At 33.0% G+C, this 21,541-nt stretch overlaps 1 protein-coding gene and 1 long non-coding RNA gene across 8 annotated transcripts in view; both read right to left on the bottom strand.

Moving 5' to 3' along the window:
* The window catches only part of Tmhs (Tetraspan membrane protein in hair cell stereocilia), a 46,989-nt gene extending 35,710 nt beyond the window's left edge, over positions 1-11,279 (bottom strand). The window contains exons 1-2 of one of the 7 annotated variants that reach the window (XM_075305398.1): positions 11,063-11,279; positions 8,704-9,454 (exon numbers count right to left, since the gene is read on the bottom strand). The gene's annotated coding sequence lies outside the window, so the exon portion shown is untranslated. Of the gene's footprint in view, positions 1-8,703; positions 9,952-11,062 lie in introns of those variants that run through there. The other 6 variants (XM_075305399.1, XM_075305400.1, XM_075305401.1 and 3 more) reach the window with 6 other exon arrangements.
* A 4,523-nt stretch (positions 11,280-15,802) lies between these two features.
* On the bottom strand, positions 15,803-16,347 carry LOC142236435 (uncharacterized). Its single transcript, XR_012722028.1, has 2 exons — positions 16,074-16,347; positions 15,803-16,016 (listed from the first exon to the last, which is right to left on the bottom strand). It is a non-coding gene; the product is annotated as an uncharacterized LOC142236435 (long non-coding RNA).
* Between the last annotated feature and the right edge of the window lie 5,194 nt (positions 16,348-21,541).

The raw sequence follows: 21,541 nt of genomic DNA, 5'->3' as shown, positions 1-21,541 counted from the left end.
TCGACTTATGACATTTCTACTCTGGCAGGGATGTACCAAAAAGTAGTATACAAATTTTAACGATCACTATTAAACCAAATTAAACTTTATTCTAACTTAAACAACAACACAGTCCATTTCGTTTATATCAAACACTGTTCTTTTCTGACTATAGATCATTAATAAGACACATTTTATAGTTCAAAATTTAATATACTACAATGTAACGTTGAACATTTTTTCGGAATCTTCAGAACATATCTGGAATATATGTTAAAAAAAAAAATAAAATAAAAAATTTTTTTGTCGAAGCAGGGATCGAACCCACGACCCCTGGCATGCAAGTCGGACGTAGCAACCACTGCTCCACGGTGCCAAACTAAATGTTTGTTTCTGTTAAATAAACTTTGTTTATTTGGTTCGTGGGCGCCGCAAGCTATGCTATATAAATATAACTTATATGGGTAATTATCTATTGATGACCATAACAGGTACATAGCTCAGTGGTTAGTGTGTTGGCTTACAAAGTGCATGGTCCGCGGTTCGATTCTCCGTCCAGGCAAAAGGTAAAAAAAATTTTAAATTTATAAAATCATATAATTTCTTCTACATTGTTGGTATTACAGGTGTTAAGAACTAAAAAAGCTCGTGGATGTGAGAAAGATGTAAGGGAAAATGCAATTAGCAAGAAAACAATGTTTTTTTTTTGAGTTTGTCTTTATGAAATCCTGGAAAAGAATAAACGTTTATCACAAAAAGTATATACTTTTCTTCGAAATACACTTCCTTACAGCGAAAATCAAATGAGAAACGAACTTTGTTTGTCTAAAATTTCGTTTGGGAGGAAAGAATTATTTTTTTGCGTGTATACTTTATGGGGTCTTATAGCAATATTTCGATGTGTTACAAACGGAATGACAAAGTTAATATACCCCCCATCCTATGGTGGATGGTATAAAAAGATATTAATATCCCAGCAAAAAAAGCGTCGACGAAAAAGTAATGAAAATGTTCTTTTTGGATCCGGAAGTGGTGCAAAATTGACGCAGAAGCGATGAATTTAACATGGGCTTGTCATAGGACGAAAGTCCTTCATTTCAACAGCCATTGCACTGAATTTGCATCACTTCTTTAGGTGTGATCCGAATTCAATGTTTTGGATGTAAATTAGATAATTCTGTGATATTTTGTCAAATAAATAATTTTTATAATTTTTAATGGATTCTAACTTGTCGGAAACGTTTGAACTCAAATATTTTCAAAAAATCACAATTTTTTCAGATTGGATTTAGTATTTTTTCGACAAAATTTAAATGATTTGTATCATTTTATGAATTCTTACTCTGTTTTTAACCTACTTGAAACAAAAAAGTTAAAATTACCCATTAAAAGTATGAAAAAAAACAAGTTATAAAAAATTGAATTAAAAGAACTCCCTGGGGAGTTAAAATAAAGAACATTATTGGGAGTGCATCTTTCCGAAGTGCTTTTAAAGTTGTGCCTTTGGAAGAACTTCCAAATTTTTTTGCTGGGATAATTTACTTTTGTTCCTAATTTCTGCGCACTATATTTCTGTGGTATGGATGTAAAGCAATAAGTATGGATGAGACCATCGAGTATAGTTAACATTTCTTTATTTAAATCACCATCAACAGCAAAATGCAATACCACTCTCTCGTTTGTCGGCAGTGCTTAAAAAGCCCTCAGTTTGCACTATGCGTGGCATAATTTTCACAACAGAATTTGAAAAATTTTCTTTACAAAAGAATCTAAAAAGGTAATATTCTAGGTAAAATGCGAAAAAATGCACATATTTAACCAGAGAATAAACACCAGTAAAGGCGGTAACGATAACCTCTTTTTGTTTTTCTACCAAATATAAAGCAATCACACTAGTAAGCTTGAATTCCATTGCGAATGACTTTGTGTCTGAATGCAATAGACCAAAATGCTTTTAAAAAGCGTGTAAACGAGCGATTTAGAAATGATAGCAAACTGAAATTGGTTGAAATACATAATAACCACCCTGTATAGTGATTTCATTATTTACAAACTATCTAGTTTTCTAGTTTTATTTACCATTTCATTTCATTTTGGAGTTTGTATTATCTATGTTTATACAACTTCATGATAACTTTATTTGATAATTTTTCATCAAATTATGTATGAGTCATGAAGCACGTTGCAACTATATTGTATTGAAAAAAAAAACAAATAAAACTAGATTCTCCAAGTATGTAAATTTTTACACTTCTTATGAATTGTGCCTTATCATTGTAATCACAATCTTGTTTTCATTTCATTTTATTTATAGTTACATAAAGAAATGTACGCTTCGTTGAATTTTTGGAATGGTGCATTGTTAGCTACCATCCGAAATTAAGGTACCCTACATCATTTACATAGATAATAGTGTCTTATTTCAACCAACACGTTTGGCAATGTGGTAACACAAAAAATGAAAGCAAATAGGGAGACCCTAAAATAAGAAAAATGCAAAACAAAAATAGGTTTGTTTTTTGTTGTTTTCGTTTCCAAATAAAAATGTTGCAAGCAAAAAGTTACTGAAACGCTTTATAAAGAACCAGAAAACACAAAATTCTAAAAATACACAAGATTTCAATATTCACCTTATATTGATTCCTGGGTAGAGAAACATACCAGGGAACTACAATATGGATAAATTTTCAAGTCTGGGAACTACTTTATATTCTTCGTGCAGGTACGAATATGTATGTATTTTATGTATTTCATTGTAAAAACTATATTGTAAATACTACAGATATTCTCCCAATCAGATCAATTCAACCAGTACATTTCCCGGAGATAAATTTCAAGATTTTATCTATGAAGATTAAATCAGATTCTGGATTTATAAGAACCATTTTTGGTTGAGTTTTTGGGGAATCATAAACATCTCCTGTAAGTGTGCAGGATAAATGATGAAATGACGCCTTGATTTGAAATCCAAAATCTGCAGACTTTTACCCCCATTATTCAAATGATTACGAAAAGGAAAATCTGACAATTTAATATTTAGTTTCAAGCCATTTTCATGATTAGTGCGCCTTCAATACCATCAGAAGTGAAATCGTCCTTCCCAAAAACCAAGGGTTTATATACGACCAAGGACTTAAATCGGGAGATCAGGCTACATGGGTGCTGTGCCAAAAACATGCACCGATACACGCACAGAAAAACCATGTTTGGACATGGTTGCCGCATCCATTTAATGCTTATCTAGAGCATGTAATTGTCTTTGTAAAAATAGTTTTCGAGCGGAGAAAAATGTATGGTGGCAATAACCATTTGAATGGTTCTCAAATACCGCAAACATGTTCTATCATTTAAATGATAGAATTTGAGACCATTAAATGGTCGGGAAAATCATGTATCTGACCATTCAATTTTTTTTACTTTTTTACAGGGAAAAAAGTATTTTTATAGGTTGAGTATAGACATGTCTAGAACCATTACATGGCCATAAAGACCATTTACATTTTTTTCGTGAACATTTAATTTTTTAACTTTTTTGCAGCGAAAAGAATTTTATAAAAACATTGACCAGGTACACACGATTTTCATTTTGCGCGTCAGTCGTGTGTTGATTGTTTCTTGGAATGGACGAAGAATACGGATTTTTTGTGTTTTGTGTTAATTTATTTAAGTGGCACGTGGTTTAATGTGACCACAAAAAAAGGAAAGTGTAATTGAAAAAATGTACCTTTTTTTTGTACTGCATTTTGCTATATGGTATCATTTATTTTTATTTGCAGTATAGGATGTCTGCGTTTGTACATTTGATGAGCACGATGTAAATATGGAATAATTACTTATTGTTGAGATTGAAATAAATACAAATAAACAATGAATTAGTTTATAAATAAATAAAAACCAATAAATAAAATTAATTTTGTGTGTTTCTTTTCTCAAGTGGCGTCCTTTTTTCGACGATGAAAAAAGTTTTTTCATAAAGATCAAAACATTTTAGGTTGTGACCATGTTCTTTTAACTAGGAGAAAAACATTTTTAATGAATACCATAACATTTTAAATTGTGACCATTGTCTTTTCATTCAAACAAAATTCTTTTTATCAATATAATAACATTTTAGATGAGGACAATTATATTTTTCTTAGAACCATGTTCACTGAGCCAACATGGTTGCAGGTTAAAATGTTACATGGTCGCCGCAAAAATAGCTCCTATCATATTATTTTGCTCTTCGAATATGATTGTGACAATCATATTTCTTCTCTTCGTGTACACACCAAATTGTGGTTCTGAAAACCCTACAGAATCTAGACCCCACATCTGAGGGCGGGTTTTTAAGGGGGATATATGAAAATCTATACCAATAAACAATATATTCGGAACACCTATTTATAGTCCTAAAAAATACCTATACCAAAACATAGACCGATAGGCCCCATTTTCTGCACACCTACTTCTGGTCCTAAAATACTTCTAGATTTCAAATTTCAGACAAATCGGATAAGACTACGGTTTCTAGTAGCCCAAGACCCCAAATCGGGGGATCGGTTTATATGGGAGCTATATCAAAACCTGGACTGATATAGCCCATCTTCGAACTTGGCCTGCATGCAGACAAAAGACGAATCTGTGCCAAAATTTCAGAACGATAGCGCCATTATTGAAGACTGTAGCGTGATACAACAGACAGACAGACAGACGGACATGCTTATATCGTCTTACAATTTCTCCCTGATCAGGAATATATATACTTTATATAGTTGGAAATCGATATTTCGATGTGCACTCTTATTCTCTTGCTAGTTTTTACTGGAAAAGTACGCGAACAGACCTATAATCTACTCCTGCAGTAGACTTCGGAAGCTGTCACAGACAGACGGGAACGAATAGATGAATGACAGATACCCAAGGCTAGATCGACTCAGCAGGTTTGGAGTTTATGAGCTTCTTGGGTTACGCCGATTCCCTCTACTCCCTGTATTTTCTTCGACTCCGACTCCTTTTTCTCATCTCAGTCTGATTGATACTCCTTAGGAGACTTTTTTACCAACTCTTGTATTCCATTTTGAAAAGATAGATCTGGCCCCAAGAACGCCATGCCCTTGGTTTTGGTCAGAATGGGCAAGATCCAATATATAAGTGGTTCCATCTCTTGCCTATTTCACACAAAACTTCCAGAATACATTCTGTATCGAAATTGCTGGACTTGAATTATCCACATAAAATAATATCATCATTTTTTACCTTACAATAAATTGTTGTTGAAGTAAATTTTTAAGCACATGTGCAGGCAAAAAATAATCGTAAGGGAATATCTAGTATCATTTGGGAGCCACCGTGGTGCAATGGTTAGCATGCCCGCCTTGCATACACAAGGTCGTGGGTTCGATTCCTGCTACGACCGAACACCAAAAAAGTTTTTCAGCGGTGGATTATCCCACCTCAGTAATGCTGGTGACATTTCTGAGGGTTTCAAAGCTTCTCTAAGTGGTTTCACTGGAATGTGGAACGCCTTTCGGACTCGGCTATAAAAAGGAGGTCCCTTGTCATTGGGGGTTTCAAAGCTTCTCTAAGTGGTTTCACTGGAATGTGGAACGCCGTTCGGACTCGGCTATAAAAAGGAGGTCCCTTGTCATTGAGCTTAACATGGAATCGGGCAGCACTCAGTGATAAGAGAGAAGTTCACCACTGTGGTATCACAATGGACTGAATAGTCTAAGTGAGCCTGATACATCGGGCTGCCACATAACCTAACCTAACCTAGCCAAACATATGAAAAGCAGTCTTTTTCATCCGTGTAGTTGGTATAAATTCGGTTTTATAACCTACAGTGCGACGTGAACGCCATTTCGACTTTGCCTTAAGAGAGGCAAAGTCGAAACGGACAGTATTCATTTATGTATTCAGTATTCATTACTCGTTCTGACTTAAACAGCATCAAACCTACTCCAAAAAATCCTCATACATGCGCTTGTTTTTCGAAGTGGGCTAACACAGCACCCTAACCTAACCCAACCTAACCTCTCCCTTTAAAAATAAATTAAGAGCCAATACTAGCGTCTAATATATGTTTTAAAATGAGAGCTTACAAGTAGGAATTATTTCAGTGCTAGATTATTTCAGTCTACACAGAAATAATTTTTTTCTGACACAATCAGGAAATTAACTGGTCACCACTCCGAGACCCAAAACGAACTTTTTCACTAGGAATTTTTCTGGGAGGGTCTAAGCCCCCTCCCCAGAGGCCTACGCTTATGATGACCCTCCGATATAGGGTCTAGATTCTACACCCTCAAAAAAAATCGCTTCTCTAACATATGTTCCAAACATATTTTGTAGGAAGCACATATATTATTGGATACTGCCGAAACATTAATATGTTTGTTTTATGTGAACATATTATATGTTTGGTAGCATTTTGAGCCCAAAAACATTATATGCTTGGAAGAATTTTCCCCAAACAAGATTGTGCTCATTCCCTCACATTATTTCAATTCCACGAAATTTTCTAGTTCTTGGCACCTTTTTCTGTGATACAAATAATGTTGAAGAAATTATTCAAATTTATAAATTTTTTAAATTTTACCTTTCGCCTGGACGGAGAATCGAACCGAGGACCATACAGTTTGTAAGCCAACACACTATCCACTGGGCTACGCAGCTGTTATAGTCACCAGTAGGCAATTATCGTTATAAGTTACATTTATATAGTATAGTTTGCAGCGCCCACGAGCCCATGCAAACATAACATTATTTAACAGAAACATACATTTGTTGGCCATTATCGCTCTAAAATTACCTTTTTGCCTTTAACTTTTCTTTAATAATTCATTTTAAAGAAAACAAACTTTTTCAATTGTTTTAGCTGCAAAACTCGAACTTAATGCCCGCTTTTATATTTGAAGGTGTCCGTTAACTCCTCTTGGACTACTTATTAATAAAGAGGAACTAAATTTTGTTGTTATACATCTTACTGTTTAATTTTTCACTATTTCCTCCTTTTTTCATTTTACTGTCCCAACTCTAAAAAGAGTATAGTGCCCTTTCGTTATTTTTATGAAGTTTCCTTTGTAAGTTTTGTATATTTTCCACCGTCTTTATACCCACCACCATAGAATGGTGACGGGGGTATAATACGTTTGTCATTCCGTTTGTAACACATCGAAATATCGATTTCCGACTATATAAAGTATATATATATTCTTGATCAGGGAGAAATTCTAAGACGATATAACGATGTCCGTCTGTCTGTCTGTTGTAATCACGCTACAGTCTTCAATAATGAAGCAATCGTGCTGAAATTTTGCACAAACTCGTCTTTTGTCTGCAGGCAGGACAAGTTCGAAGATGGGCTATATCGGTCCAGGTTTTGATATAGTCCCCATATAAACCGACCTCCCGATTTGGGGTCTTGGGCTTATAGAAATCGTAGTTTTTATCCAATTTGCCTGAAATTTCAAATCTAGAGGTATTTTATGACCATAAAGAGGTGTGCCAGAAATTGTGAGTATCGGTCCATATTTTGGTATAGCCCCCATATAGACCGATCTCCCGATTTTACTTCTTGGGCTTATAGAAACCGCAGTTATTATTCAATTTACCTGAAATTGGAAATCTAGAGGTATTGTAGGACCACAAATATGTGTGTCAAAAATTGTGAGTATCGGTCCATGTTTTGGTATTGTCCCCATATAAAACGGTCTCCCGATTTGGGGTCTTGGGCTTATAGAAACCGTAGTTTTTATCCAATTTGTCTGAAATTGGAAATCTAGAGGTATTTTAGGACCATAAAGAGGTGTGCTGAAAATGGTGAGTATCGGTCCATATATAGACCGATTTCCCGATTTTACTTCTTGGGCTTCTAGAATCCGAAGTTTTTATCCTATTTGCCTGAAATTGGAAATCTAGAGGTATTGTAGGACCACAAATACGTGTGCCAGAGATTGTGAGTATCGGTCCATATTTTGGTATAGCCCCCATATAGACCGATTTCCCGATTTTACTTCTTGGGCTTCTAGAATCCGAAGTTTTTATCCTATTTGCCTGAAATTGTAAATCTAGAGGTATTTTCGGGTCATAAAGAGGTGTGCCGAAAACGGTGAGTATCGGTCCATATTTTAGTATAGCCCCCATAAGAACGATCTCTCGATTTAACTCCTTGTGTTTCTAAAAACCGCAATTTTTATCTGATTTGCATGAAATTGTAAATATTCTGGTATTTTAGGCTCACAAAAACGTGTATCGGTTTAAGTTTTTATCGGTCCATTTGGTAATGCCTCCATATAGACCGACTTCACTTCTTGAGGGTGTAGAAGGCGCACTGATCATGAAAATTGAAACTCAATGTAAAATTTCCAGATTTTACTTCTACAGATTTAAGATTTCAAATCAAGACGTTATTTTATAATTTTCTTGCACACTTACAAGAGATGTTAATGATTCCTCTAAAACTCAAACAAAAATGGTTCTTATAAATCCAGAATCTGAAATAGTCCTCATAGGTGAAATCTTTAAATGTATCTTTGGGAAGTGTCCTCAAGTCCTCAAGCCCTCCTGAAATTTCAAAGGAAACCCTAATATTTGGTTCATGGTGGTGGGTATTTAAAATTCGGCCCGGCCGAACTTAGTGCTGTATATACTTGTTTAGGATTGTGATATTGCTTCCCATAAATCACCATATAATATAAGAGTACATTATAGTAATACAACAATACATGATAAGTAACCTACCTTTATATCTCTCAAAGGCTCTCTGTATGTGCTCTCCCTCTCACAATAGGGTATGAAGGGAAATAAAACTGTTTTTAAGCCGGTTCAAATTAAAACGTCAAAGTAATAATGTTAATATACAGCAGGAGTGGTGGAAAAAGCCAAACTGCAAAGTTATTTCAATTGTTGGGAAAGGTATCTTGCTACGATCAAGAGAAGGGGAAATATGTAAACAAGTCCTATGGATATGTTTTTGGTTGTTTTTGCTTCATTCGTTTTGCATAGGTGAATGTGATATGGCGGATGGTCAGCGTTGATGAATATTTGAGGTCGTTTTATTTTTTTCTGTTTTGCGTGTTTCGGAAATTATGAATTTTTGGTATTCGATAAAAAAAACGAAAAGAAGAAGCAATGTTTACAAAAACTTTCTTTTTTCGCTTAGTGGTATCTGTGTATGTTTTTTTTTATTTTTTATTACTTCCTTTATTTTGTGAGCTTTGAATCTACTAATAACTTTTTTTCGATATAGCGAATTCTTTTTGTATTTCTTTTTATTTAAACAAGATTTTCTATTTTCATCTCTTATATTGGCACATTAATTACGTAGTTTTTCTTTTTATAACTTCCCGAAAGAATCCGTAAGTATAGGTTTGTTTACGTGGGGGGGGGGGGGGGGGAAATAATTGATGATGATGATTAAGTTTTTTTCAGTAATTCAACGGATTTCGATCTGATCATTTTATTTATTTTATACACAGACAATCATGAAAACCTTCGAATTGATATTTATATTGATTTGCTTTTTATTTCATTCAGTTACCGTTTCCTCGCATATCCATTCATGTTTTATTAGATCACGATTTTTCCAATTATTAAGAGAATTGGATTTTCCAGCAAGCATTCACAAAAAAATACGGATTAACGCAAACACAACATTCATTCCCAGTATGCGAAATACCAGTAACAACAAACTTCTAGTAATGGACCAACAACGATCTCTTCACGACTTTAGTACGTGGAGTCTTGGTTTCACTAGCTCTATTGATTGTGTTGGTGGTGACCGAGTGTAACCGTGGCCGTAGTAGTTTTACAACCAAACTCCATACGAAATGTAAACTAAAATTGGCTGAGATCAAAACAAACCAACAACAAACTCAGAGACTGGTTAAGATGTAAGATTCTGCGAAGGTTGTTTGATGGGTTTGTTTTTGAATTTTGCACACTCTCTCAATTTACTTTGTTGCTTTGGGAAAGATTGAGGATGTTACAGAGCAGTGCTGCCGCTACTACTTCAATCGAAGTATTTTGCTTCATTTTCACAAAATTTACTTCGTCACTCCTTCTTTCAAAAATCTGCTTCACTTTTTGTTCTGCTTCATATTTTAAAATTTTTCCCCATATTACATAATTGTTTTTCCTATTCCTTTAATTGCGATGAACATAGCGGTTTTAATCATTGAATTATTAACCGATGTGGACCAATTTTTGCATAGTTGTTAGAGACCATATACTTACACCATGTACCAAATTTCAGCTGGATCGGATGAAATTTGCTTCTCGTTTATATGGGGGCTATACGTAAAAGTGGACCGATATGGCCCATTTGCAATACCATCCGACCTACATCAATAACAAGTACTTGTGCCAAGTTTCAGGATGATAGCTTCTTTCGTTCGGAAGTTAGCGTGATTTCAACAGACGGACGGACATGCTCAGATCGACACAGAATTTTACCACGACCCAAAATATATATACTTTATGGGGCCTTAGAGCAATATTTCGATGTGTTACAAACGGAATGACAAAGTTAATATACCCCCATCCTATGGTGGAGGGTATAATAAAATGAATTCTATTGTTTTGTTTTCAAAAATGTATGCTACTTCAATTTTATTCAATCTACTCCACTTTTTTCCAAAATCTACTTCACTCAATTTTTCACTAGCGGCAGCACTGTTACAGAGGGTGCGGGAGAGAGTTCTGTTTGTTGTTGCTGTTATTGCTCGTCTTGTGTGAAGATGAATATTTTTTCTTATTTTTCTGCTTCGAGATAAAAAGAGACTGGTTTAACTTCTTGTCTGATCGTTTTTTGTTTTTGTATTTTTTTTGGTGTATTTCACATGAAAAAATTTCTACAGATAAATTTCTATTTTAGCACATACACACTATGCCAAAAAAAAAACACTTCAAATATCTTCATCTACATAAACTAAAACCCAAAAAAAGAATTATTATCTTATTGTTTGTTTATATGAATGGATACAGCTAATAATCAAATGACCTTTAGAATTTCAAGACAGGTTTTGCAAACTTATTTTCAATAATTTTACATTCATGAATATTTTCACTTCATTATACCACATCGTTTAACTGGACAAACCTTTAATTCTCTCAAAACTCTATTTATAATCATTTCAGGTTTGCCATTTACTTTTTTGTTCTTAAATACTCTTAACAGTTTTTTTTTTGCCGCAGATTGTCTTAGTTGTATGATTGAATATCCAAAAATATTTTAATATCCGTAGTGGTTCCGTTTTTTTTTTATTTCTTCACATGCGTTTGAAATACCCGAACATTACGTTCGTTTCACAGGTAGGTTCGTTTAAAACTGATGTTATTTTGTAAGGCTTGGTTAGTAGAGAAGCAGTAGGCAAGAGAGAGAGAGAACTAGTTATAAACTAGTGTGTGTGACTCTCCCAAAAAGTTTGTTTGTTTACGAGGATCACTTTGTAAATGAAGATAAATTCAAAGTCAAAGCAGTAGTAAACATTAGCGTAGCTAGACAGTCTTCCTAGGGGGGCTATAGCCCCCCTAGCTAAAAATTTATAGACTGAACTTATAACTTCAATTAATGTTTTATTTCATAAAAATTAAGAAAAAATAGACATCAAAATAACTCGACAATTAATTTATAATAAAGCAACTTAAAGTAGTTCCACACTTTTCCCAGCAAAAAAAAAATGGGAGTTGTTCTAAAGGCACAACTTTAAAAGCATGGAAAATCGTAAATAGTTTTTCAAATTCTGGGGGGGCTAAACTTTTTCTGGGGGGTCTAAGCCCCCTCCCCAGAGGCCTTCCTACGCTTATGGTAGTAAACGACACAATAACAAATATATACGGCCGTAAGTTCGGCCAGGCCGAATCTTATGTACCCTCCACCATGGATTGCGTAGAAACTTCTACTAAAGACTGTCGTCCACAATCGAATTACTTGGGTTGCGGTAACACTTGCCGATAGCAAGGTATCTTAAAACTTCTTAACACCATCTTGTCAATTGTAAATTAGTCCATACGGGGTATATAAATATTAAACAAAAAAAGATTAAATACGTATCAAAAGATTAAATACGTGATAACATTTTCTATCGAAATAAAGTTTTAACAAAATTTGCTATAGAAATAACATTTTGACAAAATTTTCTATAAAAATACAATTTTGACAAAATTTTCTATAGAAATAAAATTTTGACAAAACTTTCTATAGAAATAAAATTTTGACAAAATTGTCTATAGAAATAAAATTTCTAATTTTTAATTTAATTTTTTCTAAATAAATAAAATTTAGAAATAAAATTTTCGATAGAAATAAAATTTTTAAACAATTTTCTATAGAAATAAAATCTTGGTAGATTGTTTTTGGCTCGAGTAGCAACCATGATTATGAACCGATATGGACCAATTTTTGTGTGATTGGGGATCGGCTATATATAAATATAGACCGATAAGGACCAATTTTAGCATGGTTGTTAGCGGCCATATACTATTGTAATGTACCAAATTTCAGCCGAAACAGATGAATTTTGCTCCTCCAAGAGGTTGCGGAGGTCAAATCTGGGGATCGATTTATATGGGGGCTATATAACATATAATTATGGACCGATATGAACCACTTTTGCATGGTTGTTAGAGACCATATACTAACACGACGTACCAAATTTCAACCGGATCGGATGAATTTTGCTCCTCCAAGAGTCTCCGGAGGTCAAATCTGGGGATCGGTTTTTGTGGGGGCTATATATAATTATGGACCGATAGGGATCAATTTTTACAAGGTTGTTAGAGATCATAGACTAACACCACGTACCAAATTTCAACCGGATCGGATATAATTTGCTTCTCTAAGAGGCTCTGCAAGCCAAATCTGATGGCCGGTTTATATGGGGGCTATATGAATGACAAAGTTAATATACCCCCATCCTATGATGGGGGGTATAAAAAAATTCATTATACTCCAAAACTGTGAAAGTAGTGAAAATTCTACATCTACAATGAATTTTACATGGACTTTTCCCTTTGGCCGGGGGTTGGCATCATAACGGAGTGCCTTATCACCCTCTGTCAAAAACGCCATTGATAAGTACTTTGAAACGTCAATTCAAATGTTTGTGCTATGATCAAAATATGCACCAAGGCATACCATTCTACACATAAACAAAATTCTGATTCAATCACGAAATTAATTGATTCAATTAATTTTGGAATTGAAATTTCTTCAATCACGAAAATCATAGCATCAATCGAAGGACTCCAATCCAAAAACTATGGAGAGATGGGAAACAAATGTTAAACCAAAAGACTTTCAAGGCTATCAGCCTGAAACTTGGCACAAGTAGTTTCTATTGATGTAGGTCGGATGGTATTGCAAATGGGTCCTATCGGACCGAGGACCAATTTAGGAATTATCTAGTTTCCATGGTACCTGTCAAACTAAAACATCTCAACTCGCTGAGAACGGTGAAATCTTTTGGAAAAACGAGAAATTGCAGTAGTGACTTTTTCTACTGGCCTCGTATATAAAAGACAACTTTTGGTTAAGTATCTCTCTAACATGTCTTTTATCTCTCATTTTACTCTCTCATGGTTATTGGCAGCGAAGAGTGTTAAAATTTCTTGTTAGACGTTTAACACCTGTCTTGTTTTTCCAAGTCCATGTCATAACACATTTGTTCTTTTAATCTTACCCAGATCTATGTGACCGAGAGCATTCTGAGATTTGGTCACCACCATTCAGTTTTAAGCCAAGATCATCGTGAGATCATGTTTTCCAAAACCAATTAATAAAGCATATTTGAGTCAAACAGACAGACAGTATAAAAATCCAAATAAATGGCAACTGAGAAATAATAAACGAGGTTTTTGTGAAGTGGCCAAATTATGATTGCACCATATAACCTTTTTACACCGTTTAGGCCAACCAGTAACCACTCAAAATATATTAAAGATTTCAACCCTATTCTAGCTACCAATGGGATTTACATTTTATTGATTTTACACAAAAAAAAATATAAAATGTAGAACATACAAGATAGTGGTGGCTATTTAGGATTCGGCCTAGCCGAACTAATGTTTTAATGCATGAAGTCAACAAAAAATTTTTAATGAAGGAAATTTCCTTATAATGGGGAAATTATAACTAAAATATGATAATTTTCATGACCTAAAATAAATTGGTTTTAGTGCCCCTATTTTCAATGTTCAGTTTATTAAAAATCAAATAAAAAGCGTATTAAATACTAGATTACAATGAACACAGATGTCTTCGTCTCTTTAAATAATCAATCAAGTTAATAACTCTGTAATTAACTTGATACCCATTTAAGGGCGGTACTATGTTCGTTTTCGCATTGAAATTTCCGCGTTTACTTTATTAAAATAGATTTTCATCTAGATTTGATTAAGATTTAACAGGAATGTAATTATTTTCATTTAAAATTGTAATTGTTTTAAAAAAAGTAATCGCGCAAATAAAGGCCTTAACACAGAAATAAGCAAATACATCAAGTCAATTTGACTAACTCGTAACGATTTCAAATGTACGTTTAAGAGTAACTATCCAGTTACTCCAGCGTACAGTTTTAAAGTTACTATGTACATGCTTCCATTAAAGTCTTAAAGTCACTTCATAGACTAAGAAAATATAAAGGCATACTTTGATAATTCACCATGGTTTTGTTTATTTGCAGTGTCATTCCCAAAGACTTTGAGATTATAACAAGATGTCCAAATCAAAGACAATAAACTTGAGGAAGATAGGAAATTGGCTTGCGTCATACCAAATGTGGCATTTACCATGTTAGTTCCATACATGTTCGTAATTTTTTCGTTTTTATTTTTTAAATGAAAAACTTAATTTTCTTAATGAAATAATGTTAAATTTTAGGCAACAACAAAAAAACTACATTTTCCCGTTTAAGGAAGTTTATTTCGTGCACTTAATTTCTTTTTATTTGCATTTTAATGCTATGACAATACTTGTCGTATACGCGTTTGGTTCGAGTATGAAACTAACACGGTAAATGGTTTGATCTCCTCAGTAGCCAATTTCCTATCTTCCTCAAGTTTATTGTCTTTGGTCCAAATTGCCTCTTGTTCTTGAATAGATAAAAGTGCACGACTTTAAGTTCACACACGTTCGTTATCTATTTTGCTTGTTGGAAGGTTTCTTTGCAACATTTTCTCCAATTCCTCTTTAAAATTGTATTCGTAACAATCATGTGTCTAAATAGCTGTGTTCGGGGGACCAATAATGTATAATAATTTGTGACTCTAAAATTTTTCGTTTAGACAAAAACACGAACAAAAAGAGATAAAAAACAACAATTGACAAATAAAGAAGTTAAAAGAGGGAAACATTTTGAATTGGCCGCTACTACGGGCGTGTTTCCAAAAACTGTAAAGTAAAAATTCCTATTTTCTCAGAAAAACTGTAGAAAACTTAACGTAGAAAGAACACCAGGGAGCATAATAGACATATCTTAATGATTTAATGACTTAAGGTGGGTATTAAGTTCCAGTTTAGCCGTTAAGATTGCCATTTTTAGCGTCATATAATTATAAATAAACCATATTTGTCATTATGTCTTATCCCTGCCAACATTTTTTGAATTTGGGGACTCTTTTGAGAATCCCCACTACGTCGAAAACAATCATATACGACATCAAAAACTCGTCGGAAAAGCGCCGTCACTATTGAGAAGTTGTACCACGCCAAGTTACTACAAAAATGTTTCGCATGAGTGCAATTATTAGGTGCCTTTATAGATCAATTTAGAACGACGCCAATAAGGGACCCTCCAAACAATCAGAAAAAGTGCATTTTAAGATAGTTGTAAAAGAATCATTGTGGTCGAGTAAAACACGTTTGTTTAGATATTTATTAATTTGATTAAACATTTATAAATTCTTAAAAATATAACATTTATACCACTATCACATTACATTTAACATAATTTTTGGCATTAATGATGATGTTGAGTTACAAGTAGCGAGTTACATGTTGCTGCGTCTATCAACCAGTGTTTTTATTCCATGGAGGCAGCGTGTCTGTAAAATATCTGAAAAACAATCACTTTATTCCATTTGGAAAATCACCAAATTGTTCACCAATATACCTTTCACAATTTTAAGCGTATAATCTATGTTTTCAGAACTTTATTTTCGTTTTTATTTAATTAAAATATAACAAGCTGGTTGCGCTTGGCGTTTCACAAAAAAAATGGCTTTTTTAACAGTAGGGATGGCAAATTACTTGCATGTACTTTTGGATGTACCTTTTCATGATGGTTGAAGTGACATTTACGAGTCTGTGGTAACGATGAGGTTGAAATGGAACTTTGAAATGCTGGCAGGGATATGGCAATGTAATTTGTAAAGATACGGTACCAATAAATACTCAACAAAATAAAAATAAACACAATTTACTTGAAGTAATTTCTTTTGGCATAAATGTTGAATGAAAAGAGTGCAGAAACAGGCCTATTAACCAAATTGAAAATTCTTCATTTTCTTTTCTTTTTTAGATTCGTAACATCATACCCATTTTTTTCCAACTCTCTCATACATGTATGAACCTAAACTCATGAGCCTATTAGAAAAAAGGGGAAGAATTTAGACATCTTGGGAAATCAGATAATCTTTGATCTTGTTATAATCTCAAAGTCTTTGTTATCAGCAAACAAAATGAAAAACCTGCGTGCAGATAGCGACGTCGCTAACTTTCGTTAACAGGGTTATCGAAAAAAATAACAGGGTGACACAGAGACGACAAAAAGTGAATTAATATAAGACGGACAGACAGAATTTAATGAAATTTATGTATTTGCGTGCTTAAAAACAACGATTTATACACAGAATATCGTAGAGAACACCTTTACCTTCAATTTGGTGTGCCACATGTGCCTGTTCAATGTCATTTAGCTTAGTTATTACTGCCCAATAAACACAGGATGAGCGTTTTTCAAATGCAACAACTTTTCAGTTTGAGGGTAAATATAATTTTCAACATAAATTCAACTTGACTTGAAATAGCTCATCTTCAATACATCTTCAAATTGTTTGCGAATTACTTCCAATTTGCCAAACTGTTGACGAAATCTTTGAAAAGGTGTTGAAGATAATATGAGAAAACTTTGACAAAACACTACCATAAAATGCAACGAAAAAACCATGTGGTTTTCAATACTTATTTGTTCGTGGTCAATTGCAACAAATAAAAAATGGAAAATTTAAGCAAATAACCAAATAGTTTATAAAAATAGGTAAGTGAAAATAAAAAATGAAATAAAACTTTAAGGAAGTCACTAAATGTATATCTCTTTGCAGAAAACTAAAATTATGGATTCTACGTTCTTGAAAACATTAAAAAGCTGACCAATGAAAAAATGGTGGGCAATTAACTGGAACTGCTTCAAATAGTTTATAATAATTGGTACGTCAATATGAAAAATTAAATCAACACTTTAAAGAAGTCACTAAATTTAAATCTCTTTCCAGAAAACTAAAATCTTTGGATGCTACATTCTTGCAAACAATAAGAAGCTGACCAATGAAAAATGAGTGGCTTATCGACAAGAAAAAGTTTCCAGAAACGTTACAAGTGCAACCAATTAAAATTGTTAAAAACAACAAATTGTTGAAATCAACAACTTCTGGATGAAAATGTGCATCACATCGTCAGTTTAATTCATATGCTATTATCAGTTTAAAATGGATATTTTGTGAATTCCTTCTGCTGGAAATCAATTCTAACAAGCGGTCCAGTACGTTCCTAATTTCAAATTGCCCGCATGTTAATAAAAGGAAGGAACCAATAGGAAGGAAATCGAATTTTCAATGCAAAAGTGTTTACTAATAATGTTTAAGATATTTAAAGTTTTGTTGTTTGTTTTTTTTTTTGTTCTTATTTGTTGATATGTTTAATAAGATTATTATATATCAATTGGTATTGTAGTGTATTATGTAGTGTAGTGTATTATTATATATTTTATTTTGATGAAAATGAATAAATTATACAAAATGCATAGACTTTTGGCTTTGACTTTCAATTTGAAGTGGGGATATCATTCATACAAATTCAGGTTGAAAAGTATTTGCAACGATGTTAATTTTGAATTTGACTCTCATCGAAAATTGTTTGACAAATTATTGAGTAGCGATGCATTTCAATTTGGGGATAACACTTGAGATATTATTGCTAATGTGTTGAATTTCACTGTTGAGGGTAATGTCTGTTTTTTGTTGAGAACGCGATTTTCTCAACAATTTCTCAACTTGAATATTACCCTAATCCTTTGAAAAAATGTTTGAAAAATTGTTGAAATGTAGCATTTTTCAAACGTTTGTGTTTATTGGGTGGGTACTGGTGGTCAGGACACTATTTCCCATGTGGAATCCAGGAATGGACTTCGTACACAAAAGTGACAACGGAACGGATCACCAATTGTGTATGACAGTGCAGTGGATTTTGTTGAAATCCAATTGCAAAACTACTTATTTTTAACTTATTTGTAGTGCAAAGAAATTATTTGTTTGTAGTTAAATTTTATTATGTTTTGGAAATTTTCCACAGCCCAATGATTTTTTACTTGTTTTAAGTATGTATCAAACATTTTATGAGCCAAACGTGGATATAAAGTTCAATGACCGCACATATAAGTTCAATATGAACTAAAGCAAAATAATTTTTTAGTACGGTTCCCAAAAGTTGTCAAAAAGAACTACTGTATGGTAATGATTTGGCGCTAATAGTTTTTCCTTTACATTTGGTTCAGTTTTTCTTCTATGAGAGAGTACAATTTCTTGAGTTGTAGTTATAAAGTACACCAAGGCAATAAATTTTCCTAGTTTTAACCAGGGCTGTGGAGTCGAGCCAATTTTGCTCGACTCCGACTCCGACTCCGACTCCAGCATTTTTCATCAGCTCGACTCCGACTCCGACTCCGGAGTCGACTCCGGGTAATATAACTAAATCTCATTTTAATACCACTAATTTGTAGTTCTATTGTGGGGGTACCGTAAGTGGATCGATATAAAGTATCGTATTTATTTATGTGTGCAAAAAAAAATGTCTTAATTTCACATTACATGCCAATTAAACTCTATATTTCAAATTTAGAGCAATGTTTAATAAATAAAATAATGCTATAAATATCCATCATAATATGAGAAGATACCAAAAGTATATGTATTTGTGACCAAAATTATTGATACTATCTCAAATCCTTTAAATTTGTTGCGAGCTATATAAAGGTTTATATTCCCATATGCATGAATTTGAATCGATTTAGACAAAATTGTATATACTTCTACAAAATCTATGTACTTTATGTAATTTTGCAAAATTTTCTATAGAAATAAAATTTTGCAAAATAGCATATTCTATAGAAACAAAATTTCGACTAAATTTTCTATAGAAATAAAATTTGGACTAATTTTTGTATAGAAAAAAAATATTTCTATAGTAATAAAATTTCGAATACATTTTTTATAGCAGTGAGCATCAGTAAGAAAAAAATTTTGAAAAAATTTACTATGGAAATAAAATTTGACAATTTTTTCTTATAGAAATAAAATTTTGAAAAACTTATCAATAAAAATACAATTTTAGAAAAATTTTTGTGTAGCAAATAAAATTCTGCAAAATATTCTACAGAAACAACATTTTGACTAAATTTTCTATTGAAATAAAATTTTGACAAAATTTTCTATAGAAATAAAATGTTGACCAAATTTTCTAATAAAAAATCTATTACTATAAAATTTTGGCAAAATTTTCTATAGAAATAAAATTTTGACTTAAATTTTTATAGAAATAAAGTTATCAATAGAAATAAAATTAAAAAAAAAATTGTGTAACAAACAAACTTTTGCAAAATTTTCTATAGAAATAAAATTTGGCAAAATATTCTATAGAAACAAAATATTCTATAGAAATAAAATTTTGACTAAATTTTCTATAGAAAAAATATTTCTATAGTAATAAAATTTTGAATAAATTTTTTATAGAAATAAAATTTTGACAAAATTTGCTATAGAAATAAAATTTTGACAAAACTTTTTATAGAAATAACATTTTGACAAAATTTTCTATAAAAAAAAACTTTGAAAAAATTTTCTGTCAATATTCCACATATGTATTTTGCCTTAAAATAAAATTAAAAAAAAAATAATTTTGGGCATTAAAATGGATCGATCCAGCCCATCTGCTAGTCTAACATTCTAGGAAACATCAAAAGATAGCCGTAATTGGAAGTTGATTTTCATTTACAATCATGCTGTACATTGATCGAATGAATAACGCAATGGAAACTAATTTGCGTAAAAACTTGCTTAGTTACAAAAATGTGAAGTGTATTAAAAAATTTGGTTTAGCCGGAGTCGGAGTCGAGCAAAATTTTCACGACTCCGACTCCGACTCCGACTCCAGCAAAATCTTCAGACTCCGACTCCAAGACTCCGACTCCGACTCCGGCTCCACAGCCCTGGTTTTAACAACGCTTTGTCCAAATCTCCAAATGTGAAGTACAATTTTGTTCAATTTTCGCAGGAAGTATTTTATTCTTCCTATAAATCAATTTATTTATTTTATGTGTGATTAATAATCTACATTTTTAATGAATGTAGTTTATTCTACCCATAAATCAATTTATTATTTTATGTGCAATTAATAATCTAAATTTTTAATGAAAACAAAAATATGTGTAATGAGCTCTTTAAGTGCAACTACCTTACACACATATGCCATGGAATCTGTTATACACCAGTCCGCCATTTTGTTATGTGTTATAACACTTTTAGCAGAGTTACCAAGATAACTTACGAAACACGTGCTTTAAATATGCACCCTTTGCACGATCGTTATGTCATCACTATAATTTTTGAAAAGAAAAAACATGATATTAATTGTAAATATGTAATAAATGATCTTTGTACATATGAAAGTTATTAAGTTATTAAATCCCATTTTAAGTTATGTTTTCCTTTTCGTGTTTAATGTTTATTTTTGGCTTTAACGTTTGAAATAGTGTCCTGACCACCAGTGCGTCCAACAGTTTCTGGAAAATTTTGTTCTACACTCGGCGTTTCCCAGATACATGTGGTATACCAAATTGTAGATATTGATGCCCTCTATCAATATCCGTTGTCATTTTTGTGTACGAAGTCCATTCGTGGCCTCAACGCTGGAAATAGTGTCCTGACCACCAGTGCGTCCAACACTCGGCGTTTCCCAGATACATGTGGTATACCAAATTGTAGATATTGATGCCCTCTATCAATATCCGTTGTCACTTTTGTGTACGAAGTCCATTCCTGGCCTCAGAGCTGGAAATAGTGTCCTGACCACCAGTGCGTCCAACAGTTTCTGGAAAATTTTATTCTACACTCGGCGTTTCCCAGATACATGGGGTATACCAAATTGTAGATATTGATGCCCTCTATCAATATCCGTTGTCACTTTTGTGTACGAAGTCCATTCCTGGCCTCAGAGCTGGAAATAGTGTCCTGACCACCAGTGCGTCCAACAGTTTCTGGAAAATTTTATTCTACACTCGGCGTTTCCCAGATACATGTGGTATACCAA

The sequence above is a fragment of the Haematobia irritans genome, chromosome 4, assembly GCF_050003625.1.
Source record: "Haematobia irritans isolate KBUSLIRL chromosome 4, ASM5000362v1, whole genome shotgun sequence".
In the NCBI taxonomy this organism is placed as follows: Eukaryota; Metazoa; Arthropoda; class Insecta; order Diptera; family Muscidae; genus Haematobia; species Haematobia irritans.
Note: the sequence above shows the minus strand (reverse complement) of the source record. Positions and strands in the feature narration are given on the sequence as shown.